Genomic DNA, 21927 nt, shown 5'->3' on the forward strand with positions numbered 1-21927 from the left:
CCAGCCCTCAACATGGAAACCATAGTGATTTTTTTTTTATTATTGAAGTGCAGTTGCTATACAATATTATATAAGTTTCAGGTGTACAATATAGTGATTCACACTTTTTTAAAGGTTATACTCCATTTATATTATAGTTTTAAAATATTGGCTATATTCTCTGTGTTGTGCAATACATCCTTGTAGCTTATTTTATACCTAATAATTTGTCCCTCTTAGTCCCCTACCCCTATGTTGCCCCTCCCCCCTTTCCTGTCCCCACTGGTAACAGTAGTTTGTTCTCTATATCTGTGAGTTTGCTTCTTCTTTTTTTAATATTCCCTAGTTTGCTGTATTTTTTTAAATTCCACATATAAGTGATATCATACAGTATTTGTCTTTCTCTCTCTGATTTATTTCACTTAGCATAATGCCAAGTCCATCCATGTTGCTGCAAATGGCAAAATTTCATTCTTTTTTATGGCTGAGTAGTATTCTATTATATATATATGTATATATAAAAATATATGTGTATATATAAAAATCTTCTTTATCCATTCATCTGTTGATAGGCACTTAGGTTGCTTCCATACCTTAGCTGCTGTAAATAGTGCTGTTTTGAATATTGGGGTGCATGTATCTTTTCGAATTAGTGTTTTTGTTTTTTTTGGAAATACATCCAAGAGTGGAATCGCTGGGTCATATGATAGTTCTATTTTTAGATTTTGAGAAATGTCCATACTGTTCTCCATAGTGGCTGCAGCAATTTATATTCCCACCAGCAGTGCACCAGGGTCCCTTTTCTCCACATCGTCGTCAACCTTTGTTATTTGAGATGGTAGCCATTCTGACAGGTGTGAGGTCATACCTCATTGTGGTTTTGATTTGCATTTCCCTGATGATTATCGATGTTGAGCATCCTTTCATAGTGATCTTTTAAAAGTACAAATCAAGTCAAGTCACTCTTCTGTTCAAAACCTCACTCCAAGTAAAAGTCCCGGCTAGGTCCTAGAAAGCTCTGTGTAGTAGGCCCCCTGTTACCTCATCAACCCATCCCCAGCGATCTCCCCCTTCTTCCCTCCACCCCAGGGACATGGCCTCCCCGCTGTCTCTCGGTTATACTTGGCTTGCTCCTATCTCGGGTGGGGCCCTTGCACTCACTCTCCTTTCTTCTGGAATGTTCTTCTGCAGATATTCGCCTGGCTCGTTCCTCACTTTCTCTAGGTCTTTACTCAAATGGCACACGTCCGACTAATAACAGCTGCAGCCACCCCTCCTGAAACCCAGCACCTCTTCTCCCTTCCCAGGGAACATCTACTCTCTTCCACAGCGCTCACCCCTCGTAACATAGCACATTCATCCTGCTTATTATTGTGGTTATGTCTCTCTCTTGTCACTGGAATAAGCTTCACAAAAGCAGGAGTTTTGGGCTGTCTTGCTTTTGGCTATATTCCCAACACCCACAACAGTACCTGGTACATCATAGGTGAACAACTTATTTGCTATTTGTCGAGTGAATGAGAGGCAGGAAGCAGAATGGAACTCTTACACTGAAACATATGAAGTTGTTTTTGCCAGTCAAAAGTGGTCAAATATCAGAAATTTCATGTGGTTCAACCTAATATAATGTAACCCATGGTTGGCCCAAAGGATGTGTTATGTGGGGGACATTTCCCCTTGATTTGCTCTGTGTGCTCCCATTCAAAAACTTTAGGTTCTGTTTAGAATCCTTCAGGGACAAATTTCCCATTTAAATGGACATTTCTCTCTCTAATTCTGTGATCCATGGAACAGCCTTCCTCCAGGGAAAATTAAAAGACATTGTTTTATATATATATAATATATATAATATAATATTATTAATAATATAATATAACTATAATATATTATTATGTAATAATATATAATATATTATAGTATATTATATAGAGAGTATAGTATATATACTATATATACTGTAATATACAATAATGTATATTATATTAATATATATTATATTATGGTATATATAGTAGATACTGTATAGTATAGTATATATATTGATATATAATATATAATATATCATTATATATACTATATACTATTATAATAGTATAATAATATATAATAATATATCATATATATACTATATACTATATATACTAATATACTATAGTATATTATAGTATACTATATATTATAGTATATATATAGCTTTATATACTATACTATATATAAAAATTATATATAGCATAGTGTATATATAATTTTTTTTAGCTATGGGATAGTTGGAAAACCTAAAAGTTAATAGACTATCAAACTGTGACCAGCCATCAGAATCAACATTAGAGCCTTAGCGGAGGTGAGATCAGTAATGAGCAGGGCATGTCCACCTCATGGCTCAGGCCTGGAGGAACAAGGCTCTGAGCCAAGATGCCGGTACCACATCCCTTGAACCAAACAGATTGTTCAGAGGGTAGAGTCTCTTCCTCTGCCAGTTTGGATTTTTTTTTTTTTCCTGTTTTACTCATATAGCCAAGGGAAAGGGAGTAAAACACTGAACTTGTGCCTTTTAAATACAACTCTCTTAAAGACGTAGACTATTAAAATCCATATGAAAAAGGTCTTTCTCTTGATGTCTCTAAATGCCACACTTCAGGACATACATTCTGTGAAATCAGTCATATCCCTGAAGGTGCGGCCTTTAACCCTGCACAGTTGAGTAGTAACTAAAAGTACAGTTACTGGTCGACTGCACTCCCAATATGGGGCCCACATTCCAGCGCCAAAAGGAGCCAGGCAGGGAATATAAGCACATGAAACTAGCTCACTCGTGTCCACAAAGAAATGTGTTTTCTTCCAAACGTCCTGACCTTCCCAGACTACCTTTATTCTCCTCACTTTTGAATGAGACATGAGTACAAAGTATCATACTTTTCTTCTCAAATCTATTCTAAGGAAAACAACAGTCCAAGTGTGACTATAAATGGCACCTGGCCCTGCCTCTCTGGAGGAGAAGGGTCTTGGCACAGTTGACCTGTCTGAAGGGGGTCAGCCTCTGCGGAGATTCTGCTGACCGTGATCTTGTGGACACGCTGGTGCATGTGGCTGAATCGCTGGCTGTTTCAGAAACTCAGATTCCTTTAGGAATCTCTTGATTTTAAAATCATGGCAATGAAAAAAAAAAACTCTGCGTGAACAAGACTGGAGGGTGTCACAAAAGTGGGTGCTCTGCACAGGGGACTTTTAGGGCAGTAAAACCATTCTGTATAATACCATGATGATGGATACATGTCATCAAACATTTATCAAACCTGTAGAATGCACAACACAAAGAGTGAATCCTAATGTGAACTATCAACTTTAGTTAATAAAAATGTATCAATATTGGCTCATCAATTGTATCAAAACTACCACACTAATGCAAGATGCTAATGTAACAGAGAAGAACAAACCTGACTCCACATTGGATCTATTCCTTTAGCTCTAACCCTTGTGCTCTGTTGCCTGTGCTTTGTCATGCTGCCTCTGCACCTTTGGTAAAAGAATGTTGTCTATACCCTGAAATAATACATGATAACCCATTCTCAAGGCTCTGACCTTTCATTGTGTAACTCTTTTCCATTTATGTAGAGATAAAAAGTTGCAGAACAGAAAATAAAAATTGTCTTGGTGGAGTTTTACAGGATCATTGTGACCAGACCTACACGGACACAGGCAAGGACAAAGGATTCCAACACCAAGACATCTGCAACAACCAGCCACCCCCCCTCCACTTTCAGTATAAAAGAAGCCAGAACTCTAACTCAGGGAAGATGGTTCTTTGGGACATGAGTCCACCATCTTCTCGGTCTGCTGGCTTTCCAAATAAAATCACTATTTCTTGCCCCACCAGCTCGTCCCTCAATTTCTTGGCCTGTTGTGCAGTGAGCTGTACGAGCTTGCACTCAGTAACACTAGTAGGCGGGGAAAGGAGGAACTGTGTGGGCGCTGGAGGGTGGGGTGGTGGTATGTGGGAACTCTCTACTTCTCATTCAATTTTTCTGTAAACTTAAAACTGCTTAAAGAACAAAGTGTGGGGTTTTTTGTGTTTTTTTTTTTTTTTTTAAATGTAGGTGCTCTACCTGAATTGGCAGGATAAAGTCATTAAGATGCAGTTGTTCAAGGCTTTTTTTAGAATGGCGTCCTGCAGGTTTTCTGAACCAATTCACCTGGTTCAAATTCCAGGCTTCCTGGAAAGCTCATGAGATGAGGGGGGTTGTTATAGACTACCGCTGGGGAAAGTAGGGTGGGGCTGGAATAGGCGTTCAGATCCTCAGGGAGCTGGAGTGGGAAGGATTGGGAAGGATGGGGGATGGTGCTGATATTTGCAGGTGGGCAATGTAGTCAATCAAAATACACGAGCCCTGGGCAGGTTCCACAGCAAGGAGAGAGCTCTCATGTGGACGAGGTGGTATGATAACCAGCAGGGGTTGTCGGGCCTACCAAGGTGGGGGGTGGAAGGGTCCAGCTAAGGGGAGGAGTAGTTTTAGCACAGACATTATTTGGAATTATCCTGTGTGGTGATAATAATAAAGGAAAGCCGAGGGCTTTCAGTTTTGTTATATTTTTTCAATTCTCTACGGACAAAGACCTCTATTGCCTGCTTAGGGCAGGTGCCTCCCATTGCTCCCCTTTCCTCTGCCACCCCACAGTCACTACTGAGAGAGAAAGACATTAGATTCAGGGACCTACCACCAAGGGCAGCGCCTTAACCTTTCACCAAGCAACTCTTCAGGGGCTGTGGGAGACAGGTGGGAGGGAGGCCAACCCTCAGCCACCTCTCTAGAGCCCACGATTTTGCTGTTGTCAGACAGTGAAATTAAAGCCTCTTTTGTTTCAACTCCGACACCAAGATGCTCAAGATTTCTCTTTGTTTCTATCCACCCCCGTCCACCGCAATGTACAATTAATTCTATTAAGAACAACAACAAAACCCGTTGGGCCAGCACTAGCAACAAAGCTCTTCTCTGTCCTCATAGGAGAAGCTTTTACTGATCACCAGGGCACTGTCCTATCACACAAGGACCTGGGTTCAGAGAAACCTCCCCGACTTCGTCTCATGGGCAGAGACTTCCTGACAAAGGTGGGCACCCACAGCGTGTCTCTCCTCGAGTCTGTTCTTCACTCAGAGACACAAACTGTGGAGAATCCAGAAAACTGAACTCCCCTTCTCTGCCGTACATTTCTTTGACACTCCTCAGTGAGGTAGCTAGGGTATCATCCTTCCACCCCCTCCCAGGCACTGCTATAAATCCCTGCAGAAAATAACAGCTACACTAGCCATGATGATGCAGATGATGGCGGCAACCACAGCTTGGAGTATGCGATGGAGAAGGAGAGGGAGAGATCCAGCGGCAAAGGACTCTCTCCAGCAGACCCGATCACTACCGGTAAGATGCGACTATGTTTTCATACCCAGCATCACTTAAAAATTTGCCAGGCAGTGGGTAGTGCAAAGTGGTACTTCAGAATTACATAGGAAAAATACTGCCAAAAGTTTGGAATGATATTCAGCAAAATGTGCATCAGCTTCCCCTTAAAGAAGGTTTTAAAGGAACCAAAACAAAACAGTAGAGTTAAAGCCAAAACTGAAGGCTTAAGTTTTAGCTGAATGCGGTCTTATAGAAATGCACGTTCCCTGTGGCTACATCTGTGGATGTTTCAAGAAGCAGAACTTATGCTTTGGAAAACCAAACCAGCCAATAAGCACATGGAAAGACACTCAACATCACTGGCCATCAGGGAAATTCAAATCAAAACCACAATGAGATACCAGTCCATACCCACTAGGATGGCTCAAATAGAAAAGAGAGATGATAACAAGTTTTGGGGATAATGTGGGGAAAAAATGGACCCCTCCTGTATCGCTGGTGGGAATATAAAGTGGTGCAGCCACTTTGAAAAACATTCTGGTGGTTCCTCAAGAGTTTAAACATGAGTCACCATATGATCCAGAAATTCCACTGCTAAGTACAAACCCAAGAGAAACAAAAGCATATGTCTACACAAAAACTTGAACATGAATGTTCACAGCAGCATTATTCATAATACCTAAAAAGTAGAAATAAGCCAAGTGTCCATCATCTGATGAATAGATAAACAAAATGTGCTACATACATACAATGGAATATGGTTTGGCCATAAAAAGAAATAAAGTTCTGATATATGCTACAAAATGGATGAACTTCAAAACATTACGCTATGTGAAAGAAGCAAGTCAGAAAAGACCACATATCATATGATTCCATTTATATGAAATGTCCAGAATGGGCAAATACATAGAGACAGAAAGTAGATCAGTGGTTGCCTGGGACTGGGTGGGGGAAATGGGAAGGGGCTGCTAAAGGGTACGGGGTTTCTTTGGGGGATGACAATAATGTTGTAAAATTGTGTTGACGGTTGCACAACTCTATGAATATAGTAAAAAAAATCATTGAATTTTACCCTTTAGATGAGTGAATTGTGTGGTACATAAATTATACCTCAATAAAGCCATTAAAAAAACAAAACCAGTGAGATGAAGGACAAACATGAGAAACTGTCTCGAAATGCAGAGGACAGTAACAGAGGTGACAAAATGAAAGACAAAGAGGCTACAAATGAAGAACGAGCAGGCAGCTAACCAGAGTTTCTGAAGGAGATCCTAGAGTGAGTGGGATGGAAGTCACAAATAAAGGTATAAGATAACCCTCCTTTTGCAAGGTCACTCAGACACATAGATACCTAGACATATCTGACCCATACAAATGGCCAGTAAGCACATTAAAAAGTAACTTGAGTTTCACTATTAATTAAAAAATTGTTTGAATAACTGGCAATGATTTAAAAAAAAAAACAATGTCAACTTTTAGCCAGGCCATGAGGGAACTGGACCCCTCATATATCACTGATGTGAACATAAACTGGTAGAACCTTGTGTAAGACAGTTTGGAAACACACGTCAAGTCTTAACATTTTCATATCCTTTTTCACAGTACTTCCACCTCTAAGAATTCACCTGGGGGTGAGGGAAAAAGTGGGAGAATGGATTTCCCCAGATACTTAACTATAAGATTATAAAACTTTGTGCACCTCTCAAATGCTCAGTGGTACAGGGGTTTGTTGAATAAATTTGGCTCTCATTACATAATTAAAAACTATGAGGCCATTAATAATGATGTTTTAGGAAAATGCTTAAGGATAGATAACTATTCATTTTTTGGTCAAGGCATGATAGCAGTTTATAAAACAACATGCATGGTAATTTTTGAATTAAAACAATATATATACAGATATGCGATATCTAATGTACAGCATGGTGACTGTAGCTAATAATACGGTATTATATGTGGGAAAGTTGCTGAGAGTAGATCATAAGCATTCTGATCACACACACACACACAAAAATAGTAACGATGTTAACTATGTGAGGTAATGGGTGTGTAAATAATCTTAATCTTGGTAATCACACATCTGCATTGTATATGGATATCAAATCATCATGTTGTACACTTTCAATATATACAATTATATTTGTCAATTATTTCTTAATAAAGTTAAAAAAATATATATACATACACTACATCCAGAGAGGAGGCCGAGAATGAGAAAATTTTTCATTACATCTTAAATGGTAACAGTGATTTTTATTTTCTTTATACATATTTAAAACTTGCATAGACTTCTATAATGGTAAAAATAACAATAAAAGGAATGTATACGAAGTCCTCCAATGACTGTCACCTCAGAGTGGAGTCCAACCCCTCAACCAGTGCCTGAGGTCCTGGCCTAGCGGCCCTGCCCCCTCGGCCCATCTGTCTGTCTCCTCCTCCTCCAGCCTTACCCCGTAGCCGTATACCATTCCTAGTTCTTCCCTAAGTGGGTTTGGTGTTGTAGCAGCTCTCTGCTGTTTCATCAGCCAGTAACATCTTCCTCCTTCTCCCTCACCATGATTCCTGCCTGCCTGCTCTCTCCTGGGTCACCTTTCTTGGGAAGCCTTCCCTGGCCACCCAAGCAGAGCTCACATTTCATGTTCCACCCTACCCCGTGCGTACACTATATTTTTTGTCTCCAATGGCACTGCCGTTATGTTTACACTTCTCTCTCCTGAGTCATTTGAGGATTAGGCCAGGTTCTTAACCATCCTGTTTACTCAGCATCCATCCAGCACAGTCCTGGATAAATGTTTATGGAGTGAATGAGGGAACGAATGGACGTGAGCTCTGGGCTCCCACAGCTGCAGGACATCTGCACTAAGCATCCCGTAGCTCTCTAAATGCAACCTCCCCTGGACTGACAGAGCCCACCATCTTCTCCTTGAGGTACCTTGACTCTCCCTCCTCATTAGTAACCCTCACTCTTTCTGTCCACTCCCCATCTCTGTGATTGGAGCCTCCATCTCTGCAGGGACTGGGGCCAGGACCGTGGGCATCTTTTTTCTCCCATAGAAACTCCCCGGGGCCATCAATCCTACCACCTGGATGGCTTTTGCCTTGTTTCCCCTTCTTTCCCTGAACACTGCCATTGACGTCTCCCCCGCTCTCACTCTCACCTGGATTCCTGCCACAGCCTCCGCATCCTTACCCTAATAAAAACTCCCCAGTAGCTTCTGTTTCCTCCAGTGTAAAGTCAAAAGTCTTCCCAGGGATCCACCACGATCCAGCCCTGGTCTCCCTCTCCAGCTTCGTCTCTCCCCCATCCCTCCCCTTTCATCCTTTTCAGGAGCAACCTGATGAGTTCTTTCGTTTTTATTTATTTATTTATTTATTTATGGCTGTGTTGGGTCTTCGTTTCTGTGCGAGGGCTTTCTCTAGTTGCAGCAAGTGGGGGCCACTCTTCATCGCCGTGCGCGGGCCTCTCATTATCGCGGCCTCTCTTGTTGTGGAGCACAGGCTCCAGACGCGCAGGCTCAGTAATTGTGGCTCACGGGCCTAGCTGCACCGCGGCATGTGGGATCTTCCCAGACCAGGGCTCGAACCCGTGTCCCCTGCATTGGCAGGCAGATTCTCAACCACTGCGCCACCAGGGAAGCCTGATGAGTTCTTACCTCTGTGCCTATTGCATGCTGTTTGTTTCGTATGGAAAACTTCTGCAACACTTTTGCTTCCCTAACTCATTCATGAAGCCTTAATATAAAAGACACTTCCTTCAGAAAGCCTTCCCTCACAACCCCAAGTCCCAATTAGGTCCCTCCAAGATAAAGTCCCATACTCCCCAAACTGCCCCCAACATACCCTTCTCATGTAGTATTTAATTGTTGACTTAACTATTCTCTCTCAACAGACTGTAAGTTGAATGGTGGCAGAAACAAAGTCAGCTTGTTCATGAACATTCCACCAATGTCCAGTAAAAAAATTAAATCCTTAATTAATGGTTAGCATTCAGTAAGCAAATAGATGAATGAATGTTTGCTTCTCCTTTTGCTATGGCAGATGCTGATTCAAACTTTGGAACCAGACGAGACATCTAGTTCTTCATTTTCTGAAGGTCAGGAATTGGGGAGCAACGCTGCAGCGACGCTGCCCGTCACCCCTACCCAAGTAGCTGTCTGCTCCAGGGCAGGCTTTTCGGAGGGAAGGCAGCTGTGCTGGGTCTTTCCAGGGGTGCTTTTCTTCTGGCTGCCTTTCCAAGTATTCATGAACAACTTCCCCATCAGTCACGAGATTTTCCCAAGACTTACAGGAACCTACCCTGAAGAGTAAGGAAAGTTCTCTCCATGTTTCTAAATGCTACCTTCCAGATATTTTCAGAGTTCTTGAGTTTAAGGTCCCAGGATTGAACCTTTGCATGATGTCAAGTTCCCTGTGGAGATGTTGCTGGGCTGGGACTCAGGATGGCTATCCACCCCTGCCTCCACCCCAAGTCAGGATAAGAAAGAGAAGTGCTGTTTGGGTCAGGCAGGCAGTAATGCCAAGCGGGCGCTCCGAAGTCTCCAACTGACTGAGTCAAGTTCAGAGGAATCCAGCACCCCTGGGGTGCTTGGAGGGTAGCTGAGCCGTGTTGGTGTGATAGATTGGAGTATTGATCAGCAAACATTTACTCCTTTTTCCCCCCACCCCCGGGCTGTGTGTACTTCCTGTTTCACTGACTTTGGACTTGGTCACGTGATGTGTGTTGGTCACCGGAATATGAGCAGATATGATAAGAGCAGAGGCTTTAAATATGCATATATGGTTCTTCCCTCTTACACTCCTTTCATTCACAATGAGAAGAATATGCCTCAGGTCACCCCTGCTCCTTCAGCCTGGTCCCCCGGATATAAGTTTTGGACAGTTTAGCTTGAGGTGGTTATTTGTTATATAAGCAGAGATGTGTATGATTTGGGGTTCAGGGGGCAGTCTGGGCTGAAAATCTACATTGGAGGGATCAACAGATGCATGGCATTTAAAGCCTTGAGACAGATGAGCTCACCAAGGTGTGGGTATAGATGGAAAAGTAGTCCAGTGAGTGGATCCTGGTTTCCTTCAATGGTAAGAGGTCAGGGAGATGAGACGGAATCAGCAAGGAAATGGAAATGGAGCAGAACGGCAGGCAGACAACCACACCCGTGAGGACCCCTGGGAGCCAAGCGGAGAGAGGGCTTAGGGTTGGAGAAAGTAATCAAATGTGTCAAAGTGAGATGACGTGTGGAATTGACCAGTGGGTTCAGTGACAGGGATGTGGTCCATGTCCTTGATCAAAATATATTCAGTGGAGTCATGGGAGCAAAAACGTCAACTGAAAAGATTCAGGAGAGAATAGTAGGACAAGTGTTTGCAAGTATAGACGATTCTTATGAAAGCTTGGCTCAGAAATGAAGGAGAGAAATGGGGCTGTAGCCAAAGGGGGAAATGACATCGAGAGAGATTTTTTTAAACTATAGTATAAAAAAGAATAAGTGTGAATGCTGGTGGGAATGATCCAAGAGAGAGAAGAAACTGATGAAGCAGTAAAGATGGAGGAGTGATGACACAGTGATAAACACAGTTTATCCTTCGGAACTGGGAGAAGATTGAGTGTGTGAACTTCCATGCATGGACGTGAGGGCGCTACAGTGATGGGAGCTTGCAGACGCTCTCCTCCAGTTGCATCAACTTTCTCAATGGAACAGGAAGCCAGGTCATCAACAGGGGCAAAGAAGAAAGTGTAGCAGAGTCATCCAGGAGGGCTGAAGAATGAATGGACCAAGGATGTGTAGCTCATATTCTGGCCAGTAGTGACTCTTGTGAGCACGCTTACCTACTATCTTATTAGTCCCATTACCTTATAGCCTTATTAGTCTTTATTATCTACTATCTTTAATAAGCCTCATGATAGCCCTCTGAAGTAGGTCCTATTATTTGCCTCATTTATAGATGAGAATATTGAAGCACAGAGGAGTCAAGAAACTTATCCAAAGTCACACAGCAAGAAAGTGGTTGGGCCAGGATTTGAACACAGGCAGTCTGGCTCTGGGACCAAATACTTAATCACTAGGTTAGTCTGGCCCAGCTGAACATATGAAAGCCTGTCACGGAACTGAACTAAATGGAATAAGGGTTGAATTGACGTTTGTGGTGTAACCGCTATGCGTCCAGCTCTGTACTAGATGCCTTCACCACTCTGTGCAGTCATGGTTATTATCAACCCATTTTACTGCTAAGGATACTGAGGCCCAGAGAGATTCAGTTGCTTGTTAAAAGCTGCAGAGCTAGGAAGTGGAAGAACTGAGTTGTGAACTCATATCAGTCTGATTCCCAAACCCACACCCTGTACACAAGGTCAAAGAACCATTATAACACTTAAGTGGGTCTACCCAGCTAAAGCTCACTTATTAGCTAAATACATCAGAACCCTCCTGACATCAGGCTGAGATCGCTTGGAACCTTTGTCCTGAGTAGGTGGAGAACTTACTATGTGGGCCTTATAGCAGGAAGAAGGTGACTAAAAGAAGGTGACCTAAACGAAGGTGACTTTGGGGGAATGCTCTTTGTGTTACTGACCGTTTTTGTAAGCCCACTCTGTTCAATGAGAAGGGAGTCTTAGAGGTAGATGGCCAGAGTCTTAGAATTTTCCTTTCTTTTTCTTTTAATCAAACCTCTAGGCTTATAACCCAAGAGCACTCACTCTACTTATATAAGCATTTCCAAAAACCATTTTCTCAAGAAAGAGATTATAATGTATCATCTACACTGAACAACCACCCACTTCCTCAAATGCAAGGAAGCAGACAGTTAAAAAAAAAAAAAAAGCCAAGAGGCAGCCGTTGTTTATCACGACCTCGCCTCAGTGAGGCCTGAGATTCTTTCGAACAGGAGCTTTGCTTCCCATGACGCAGAGTGAAGTGTCAACTGGGATATTTCTGGTAATACTGAAAGCAGGAAAAGCAGGGTGCACACTTCACGAGGTACCAGCCCCCCGAGGGACCGTGGGCGGGTTTGGGTGCCATCCCTGGTGACAGATGGATGGACCTTTCATCTGAGAAAGGAGAAGACATGCTGGCAGATCAACCTCAAACCCAAGATTGCTTGTGAAGCAATCGTAAAGGGGAAAACACACACACACAAGCTTGTGAGGCAAGAAGATCAAAAAGCCAAGAAGGGCGTGAATTGAGGCAGACTCCCTGCTTCAGCAGCAACTCACCCAAACCAGAAGCAAAATGTCCCTGAAGTTGCCAAGAAACTGGGATTTCAACCTGCGAGGGGAGGCTGGGAAAATAGGTATGGTCAATGTCTTTTTGCTGCCTTTGTGGTTCTCATACTTGGGTTCCCACCATTTGCATGTTGGTCTGCAGGGAGCATAGTCTACTTAAAAATGAATCTGTCCGCAGAGCTGGGTTTGGGGTAAAATTTGCATTCAAACTGATATGTTGGCTCAGAGTTCCCAAGTGCTGGGGAGGGGTTCTTCTTTGTTTGGAGGTGGCGGGAATGGAGCTCCTTGGTGTGTGGGATCTGGGGTACTTGGGATGGACTAAGGCTACAGATCTCACAAAACATGGTGAGTTTTTCTCTGTTTATCATGGAAGGATAATTTCCCTCCTGTTTGGACACTCATCCATATTTTGAGTGGATTTTGGTAGCAGTCTTTGGAAATGCTTGATCTGTAAAGGAACGCAAGGTGTTCTGTTTTATGAGCCCACTGGGTCCCCAGACCTTCTCTGTGGACTCGGGGCTAAGGTGGTGTTACTTGTAGCAAAAAGTAAATAGTGTGGACAAGACAGGAATATAGAGGCCTTTGAAGGTATAACAAAGACACGTTTAATTAAAGGGACAGAATACATTTTAGATTAATTACCTTAGGGGACTCTGGTATGTTTTCTGAGATATTCTGGCCTTTAATTCATACCTCTTCTCGTTAATGATGTTGGTGATACATTGATTTTTAGAAAAATTTTTTATTGAAATATAGTTGATTTACACTGTTGTGTTGGTTTCAGGTGTACAACAAAGTGATTCAATTGTACATGTATATAAACATATATATTCTTTTTTCACATCATCTTCCATTATAGGTTATGACAAGATATTGAGTATAGTTCCCTGTGTTATACAGTAGGTCCTTGTTGGTTATCTATTTTATATATAGTAGTGTGTATATTTTAATCTGAAACTCCTAATTTATTTCTTCCCTACCCTTTCCTCTTTGGTAACCGTAAGTTTGTATTCATGTCTGTGAGTCTATTTCTGTTTTGTAAATAAGTTTATTTGTATCATTTTTTTTAAGATACCACATATAAGCAATTTCATATGATATTTATCTTTTTCTGTGGCTTACTTCACTTAGTACGATAATCTCTAGGTCCATTCATGTGATACATTGATTTTAATCTGTTCTATAATTGTTATCATGAGTTTCTTTATATGGGTTCCTTCTACTATTAAATTGACCCCAGTAATTTAGAATAGAGCAGTTGGGCTGGAAATGATTCCCTGTGTTTTGACCTTATGCTTGTATAGTGAGATAACTTCCTTGATAATAGACAGAGATAAGTATTAAGGTGTTTCTAATGGCTTGGAAAAGTTTTGCTTGGAACAGGTTTAAACTTGGGCTTCTAACAGTGGTTAATGAGCTACTAAAGCAAGGGGTCCACTGCAAAGTCACATATCTGAGTGTTAATGATATAGGTCTGAGAAAGAATTTGAAAGAAAATTGAGAGTAATCAGAGAAGCCATTTATCTTGGTAACCAGGGAGGATTAGTGGTCCCTAACCAAGCTGAGAATCATTGCAGGTCGGTTCAGAGAATGAGAGATTTTACATAATCAGAGGGTTTTCTCCTAACTACTGTTGATATCAATGTACTTGGCTAATGCTCATTCTATTGTATGTCATAAAAAATTTGTTTTTAAAAGTAAAACTTCTATGGTTCTGTTCCTTTTGAAAGTGTCTTGCTTCTATTTATGTGGGGTCATTCTACCTTCTCACGATCCGTGTTTGAACAAGTCTTATTCTCCTTCTTTTAAAAATGGAAGCTTGAGACAATTAATGGTTAAATGATTAATTGATTAAATGGTTAAATGATTTTTTTCAGGGATAGAGGACGTTACCACATTAAAGTGCAGGTCTGCATAATCTCAGACCTGGGATAATGTTGGGTAGATTTCATGATTTCTACCAACGTTTCTTAAAACATGGTCCCATAGTTAGCCTGTGTTAGAAGTCACCACAAGTGCTCACTAAAAATGCAGATTCCTGGGCATCACCCTGACTTGTAAAATCAGAATCTCTGAAGGGAGACCCAAGCATCTGCAATTTAATAAGCTCCCAGCCCTCCATCTCACCTGATCAAGAAGTCCAGCTGTGGTCTAGGTTAGTAAACTTGGACAATTACCATTCATCTAGCATAGAGCATGGTGCTGGGTCCTAGTGGGCACACAACAAATATTTGTTGACTGAATGAATGATTGAGTACAAGCAGATGATATTATTTAGTATTTTTTAATGAAAAAAATCATAATTACATAATGAAATACAGAGGAGCCCTTGTCATTATCCATGCCATTTACAAGTTTGTCCCCCCAAGAGATTGGACTGCAGCCAGAATACTTTTTGTGAGTGTCACGTTGATGAGAATTCAGGTCACTGGCTGAGCCCTCTGAGGGAAGAGAGTCATTGACTCAGCCATGGGACCTCTGGTCCCTTCTCCAGCACCCTGTGTCCAGGTGTGACTGTAGGAACTGACTTAAGAATAACCAAAGAAGCTCACGTCTATTAAAAAATGTGTGGAGCTGGGAGTCATGACAGGGAGTCATGACCTGTGGTTTTTCCAGCCTGGGCCAGTCAGGAGTAGTTCTGGGTTTCTCAGTCTGGACACTACAGATATTTTGGGCTGGTTAGTTCTCAGTGATGGAGGCTATCCTGTGCATTACAGGATGTTAGCAGCGTCCTCAGCCTCTATCCACTAGATGACAGTAGCACTCCCCTACCACCATCAGTTGTGACAACCAAAAATATCTCCAGAAGTTACTGGATGTCTGGGGAGAGACATCTCTCCTAGTTGAAAACCACTGGCATAGATCCTCACCAAGAGGGTGTGGTTATCAGGTCACTTGGGACTGGAATCCAAGTATTACCTCATGATTCATTGTCAAGGTCAACTTTCAAGAGGCTCTTAGTAAGATATAACTTCAGGGAATGGGCAGTGCCCTAGGAGGACACCAGGTTCAGCACTTACTTAGGGAAATAGCAAGACACTGATCCATGATGTGGCCCAGGAAGGGGCTCCAACGTCTTTTTGGTGAGCGGCACTTCTAGTTCCCTCTGAATCTTGTGAGTGCTGAGCCAGGGCTGGAATGAAAGTGGAAGTCTCCGAGAGAGGGTGGAGGACCCTCCTCTGTACTTCCATCTCAGAGAGTGGGGAGGGCCCCAGTGGATGGGAGGCTGACCAGAGACCACACCATGGGTCTGGAAGCCGTGGGAGAACGTGACCCAAGCTACCCTGTGTCTGACCTATTGGTCCTAGGAGGGAACAGGGGTTGGAGGCAAGGGAAATGCAGAGCCAACAGACTTGACTTGAGGTGGAGCCAAGAGCACATACTTCTTCCTTCGATCCTTTGTCATCTTCAATTTTAGTCCAATAGTTAAAATCATGATAGCCTTCCATTTCTTTCATGTAGTGTTACTCATATCTTTTACTCTTTCATTTATTTGTCTTTCTAACTGAACTGTAAGCCCTAGAGGGTGGGTTCTAGGATGCAGTGTCCTTTCTTGCACACTGTCCAAGGGTATGGCACATCCAGAGGCTGGCATGTAGGTGTTCTATTGAGAGGGTATTGACCATCCAGGGAAAGCCCTTCCTGCCCGGCTGCTGGGGAGTGCTTAGTTGGAAGATCTCTGGGTGAATTTCAGGACCACCCACGTTGTATCCAGTTGCAGGCACGTCTTACTTTTTTCTCAGCTCCCCTAAGCCAAATGAGGGGACAATGGGCCCTAGAGAGCATATGACTCTGAGATACATTAAAAAAGTGACTATGGAGGGACAGTTGTTTTCAACTTTTTTTTCCCCTCTGAAATTCAATGTTGAAAAAAAATTATCCAGAAACAAAAATTCATTATTCTAATCTCCCAAGTAGTAAAGTGAAAAACAACAGTAGTGGAGGGCTTTTTTCCACTTGATAAATCATTATTTGTCCGATATGGAATCTAGTTTTGCTCTTTAGAAAATCAGAGTAAAGGGAATAAAAATATTTGTTACTTAAGACCCTGTAACTAGACCAATTTCCAATGTAGGTTATTATTCTTGTTAAAAGCTGTCAGATTTGAAAGTATAGTTTTAGATAAACAGATGCATAGATAGATACAGAGATCCACAGAGACAGAGAGAATTGAATATATAAATAAGTCCTATGAATCAAAAAATAGTTTAAAAAATGAAGAAACAACATGAATAGGCATTTTACAGGATAGGAATAATACTGTCAATAAATATATGGAAATATGGTTAATCACAGTAATTAGGAAATGTAAATTAAAAGCACAATGACATACCTAATCTCACCCACCAAAATTGCTAAAATGAAAAATTCTGACAATACCAAGTGTTGTCAAGGACACGGAGCAATAGGAACTCTCAGACACTAAGAATAAAACGATTTTGGAAAACAATTTAGCATTGCTCAGTGAAACTGATGATGTACAAACTCTACGAAGCAGCCATTTCCCTCTGGAGACTGTCCCCTGGAGAAGCTACTGTGTGTATGAACAAGAAGAGATGTACAGAAGTTCCACAGTAGTATTTCTTGAAATAACAAGGGGCAGGAAACAACCCAAGTGCCCATCACTAACAGAATAGATAAATAAATTGTAGTATCTTTATAAAATGTAATGCTACCCAAGAGCAATAACTAATTAATTGTGGTCATATATTTCAATGAGTCTGAATAGCAAAAACTTAATTTTAGGCAGAAAAGGGAAGTCACAGAAGATCAGAATGGGGATTCATTTACAGGAAGCTTAAAAACTGTGTATGTATATGGCAAAACTATAAAGGAAAATGAGGAATTGACTAATATAAAGTTCTGGATGGTTGTTACTTCTGTAGGGAAAAGAAAGGGAAATGCATTTGGGAAGCTCCAAATGTACCTAACTAACGTTATTGGTAGTTACATGAGAAGTTATTTTATTATTGTATATAAAATGAACAAAGAAACAAACGCGTAAATAAACACTCAAAAATCTGGAAGGAGATATACAATTTGTTAATACAGTTGACCCTTGAACAATGGGGGGGTGGTTAGGGGCGCAGGACCCTCCCTCCCCATTCCGTGCAGCCAGAAATCTGAGTACTACTATCTCTGCCTCAGAAACAAAGGAATTGATAAGTGACTCACTCAAGGGGGCAAGATGTTGAAATAGCAAAAGGATCTCCAATCGAACACAAACTTTTCGCTGCACTTAAAGATCTGTAAAATGAAAACACAGGAACTATATTTATCAAAAAAATTCACCTATAAGTGGACCTGCACAGTTCAAACCTGTGTTGTTCAAGGGTCAACTGGAGTAGCTAATTATGGGTGAAGGATTTATGGGTGAGGTATACCCACACATGTATGTATTATTACTTTATAAGTATTTTCCAGAGTTTCTATAGTGAACAAGTATTAACTACATTATTGAGAATACTCAAAGCTAAAACAAATTCCAGTGCTTGGCCAGGCGTGTTGGCACAAGGTCTGGCGGCACATGCTCTTTGGCAGTCGGCAGCCAGGTGCAAAGCCCTCCTGCAGCTGCAGAGGTTGCAACCAGCCAGGACCTACACGTGGTCAGCGGCAGGATGCTTATTATAGGGGTGCTGGAAAGATGCTGGGACTGGTTAAGAAGACTAAGGTGGTGATGATGGTCCCATCACACACAAGACAGCTTGAAAGAAAAAATGCCTCTCCTGAGGCAGCTCTGTGGTTGTTTAATCGGATAGAGGAGAAGGGAGTGAGTAAAGAGCTAATGTGAAGCCTCAGCGTTGGCACAGCAACTGAGACAAAAGCGCGCCCATGGAGACTCAGGGAAATACCACAGGGAGAGCCAGGGTGAGGCGCAGGCCAATGGGACAGATTCCAGCCTGGGGGTGGTATGTAAGTTTTGTGGAGTCCCCAGAGGGGAACTGAGATATGGAAGTCTCAAAGAGAGAAAATAATTTACATTTCTTGTCTTATGCTTTACTCATCACCATTTTTCTCCTTGAAAGCTTTTTTTGTTCTTCCTTTGAATACGTTCTAAAAAATCAAAATCACTTTACACACACACACAAAATGACACCCATAGGTCTGGCAAGCAAATCTAAAGGCAGTCCTGCTCTCTGCTCCTGCAAGGCTTAACAGGCTAGTGCGGCATAGACAGAGAAACAATTACAGGACATCAAGACCAGTCCTGTGATAACAGCCATGGGAGCCACAGGAGGGCTCCTAGGAATCGGCATGCTGGTCCCGCCACCTCTCTCCCCAACACTGCCATTCATTTTTATCTATATATCTATAGATAAAAGATATCTATAGATATATCTTTAAGATATAGTTGTGTATATTCTTCAGTGAGTCCCAGACTTGCCATCCTTCTCAGACTGATTTTCCTGTACATGGTCCCTGTTCCTTTGGAGAAGAAAAAACTCTATAATTTTCTGTAGCCCCTCCTTGTGAAGGGATTACACCTGCCTGCTTGTTCTTGCCACAGATGCTTCCCCAAGCAGACGCACGCACACTCTAGACCCCAGCCATGTCCTTTTCAGTTCCCTGCCCTTTCTCATCCGCCTGGAGCCCTCTCTACTTAGGGCTCCCTTACTACCACCCGATTCCTGCCCGTGCTTTAGCCCACACTTTGTCTCCTTTGAGGGACTGGCGTGCTTCCTCGTTTCTGTTAAGACAGCTGTGAAACTCATTGTATTTCTCTTTGTGTCTTGGCTGCCGGGAAGCTCAGAGCTAAATTAAGGCTCTGTCACGTTTTAGTCACAGTGTAGACATCTTGTCTCCTGGGAGACCTTGAGTCTGCCTATCACTGGAAGGAGAATGTAATAATCCTTTCCCAGGCCATTTAACCAGAGAGACTCACAGATCTAGAAACTGTGGACTTCCTTTGTGGTGAGCTCAGTGAAGCCTCCTGAAGTTGAGAGATTTGAGTCAAACCTACCAACTGATTGATTGCCTTTTATTTTTTTAACTAACTAATTATTTATTTATTTTTAAACATCTTTATTGGAGTATAATTGCTTTACAATGGTGTGTTAGTTTCTGCTTTACAACAAAGTGAATCAGCTATACATATACATATATCCCCATATCTCTTCCCTCTTGCGTCTCCCTCCCTCCCACCCTCCCTATCCCACCCCTCTAGGTGGTCACAAAGCACCGAGCTGATCTCCCTGTGCTACGCAGCTGCTTCCCACTAGCTATCTATTTTACATTTGGTAGTGTATATATGTCCATGCCACTCTCTCACTTCGTCCCAGCTTACCCTTCCCCCTCCCCGTGTCCTCAAGTCCATTCTCTAGTAGGTCTGCATCTTTATTCCCGTCTGCTTGGTTTTTAAACAAAGAAATTTCTCCTTAATCAGTAATGTGCAACCCCAGCGCTCTAGGCCCTCTCTGGAGAGAATTAACTCGAATTGCCTGTAAAAAGTGGCACCGACAGAAGCTTGTCTAAGGGATGAATTGCCCATTGGCTTTTCTTGATAGGAGTGTAGGAGCGCAGGAATGTGTGTGTGGTACAAAAAAGAGTGCGTGAGCTTGGGACCCCTTTGCTGATTTGCAGTAAATCCCAGTAAAACATTCACTTAACTATTAAACAGAATTAATAATATGTATGTTGAGAGGAAGAAAACATTTCGTGCACATAACACGTTAGGTGTTTAGCAAACACCTGTTTCCTTTCTTTATAGATAATCTGATTTCTAACCTCAGCTCAAACTAGAAGCTGTACTTGGGCTACATTACCTTGGCATCCTTACAGATGGGCTCACTAAGCTGCACTTGTCTGTCACACCATCAGTTTTAATCATCACCGCAGGTAACGATTTCATGAAATCTGCTCCTGATTATTTTGTAAAAATGAGAACAAGAAATGAACAATGCAGGCGACTCCCATGTGTAACCCTAGGTGAGAAAATTCACTGAGAATTCAGTGCTCGTACTTTGTCTCCTTTGAGGGACTGGGATGCTTCCTCCTTTCTGTTAAGACAATTGTGAAACCTATTGATTTTCTTTTTTTGCCTTGTCTGCCAGGAAACTCAGAGCTAAATTGAAGCTCAATCACAGCTTTCACCCATTCAATTAGCAGACTTATATTTTCCTTTGTCTTTGGTATAAATTTATGTGTTCATTGCAAATGAGTTTTCTATTTGAAGATGAAAAACCCATGAAGTCTTTTAAGGAGAGAGTGTAAGTATATGCAATCTATCAGTATACAACTCCTCAGGTAGCCTGTGAATAAATTTCATACTTATTAGTGGCAACTGGGCATTGTAATTTTTCTAAAAACAGTGTTCAAAGAACATGGGTGCTGAGAATCAATTCTTTTAGTTCATAAATGAAAACACAATTCTATGACCACTCATATTTTTTTGCTAGTTATATATAATGATGGTGGCTTCAGTACACCGAGGCCAATCATTTTCATTTCATTCATTCATTCATGTGACATGTATTTGCTCACCTCTACATGACAGGTCCTTTTCAAGGAACATTCTCAATATTGTGCCCTGTGACAGCTGCTTTACTGCCTCCTTATGCTACTCACCCACCTCCAAAATGTGTACACACAGATGTTCCAGATGGGGCTAGTGATACTCTACTGCTGGCACCCTGGCCTATGGCTTCTGAACCATCTGTAGGCTTCCTTGTTGGTCTGAGAGTTTCAAAGTGAAAGAGGAAGTGGTACAGTATGAAGTTTCTGATGCTGATATAAAATATTTTTTCATATTTAAAAATGATTTTTATAAAGTTGACCAAAAAAATTTCTAACAAAGTCTGAACTAGCTACAGTGACATGAGCCAACTGTGCATGGTATGGTAGTTAGAAAGTTACCTTAAAGTAAATTCTACCGTCACTAGTTGCTAATCATGTGACCTTGGTTCTCACTTTCTTTATCTGTAAAATGGGCATAATCACAGTGCTAACCCATATGGCTATTGTGACAATTAAAGGAACGATCTTGGTAAAACCCTTAGCATAACAGCAGACATCGGCATGTGCTTTGTAAATATCATTTGTCATCATCACTGCCGCCAAGCGCATGACTACAACGTGGGTACGCTATCACCTCCTTCTAGCCCAGTCTTTGGTGAAAGCCCCAGCCAGCAGCGCTAGTTTAGTTTGTCTTGGTCCAGTTTAGTTCTTCTCTTTTTTCTTTAGACAAATGGCCTTTTCAGCATCTGGTGATCCTCTTTGCTGCCCAGCGTCAGCCCCCGGCTCACCACAGCACTGTTGCTCTGGGGTTGCCTGGCACGTCTTGTTTCTGACTCCTTTACCTCCAGTCTTTGACTCTGCAGCCCTTCCTTAAGGCATACAAAT

General features: G+C 41.9%; 1 protein-coding gene across 1 annotated transcript in view; it reads left to right on the forward strand.

Annotated features, from left to right (window-relative positions):
• Nucleotides 1-12607: 12607 nt before the first annotated feature.
• ARHGAP25 (Rho GTPase activating protein 25) overlaps nucleotides 12608-21927 on the forward strand; it is an 88103-nt gene continuing 78783 nt past the window's right edge. The window contains exon 1 of the mRNA XM_061210570.1: nucleotides 12608-12656. The gene's annotated coding sequence lies outside the window, so the exon portion shown is untranslated. The remainder of the gene's footprint in view (nucleotides 12657-21927) is intronic.

This window comes from Eubalaena glacialis, chromosome 14, assembly GCF_028564815.1.
Source record: "Eubalaena glacialis isolate mEubGla1 chromosome 14, mEubGla1.1.hap2.+ XY, whole genome shotgun sequence".
In the NCBI taxonomy this organism is placed as follows: domain Eukaryota; kingdom Metazoa; phylum Chordata; class Mammalia; order Artiodactyla; family Balaenidae; genus Eubalaena; species Eubalaena glacialis.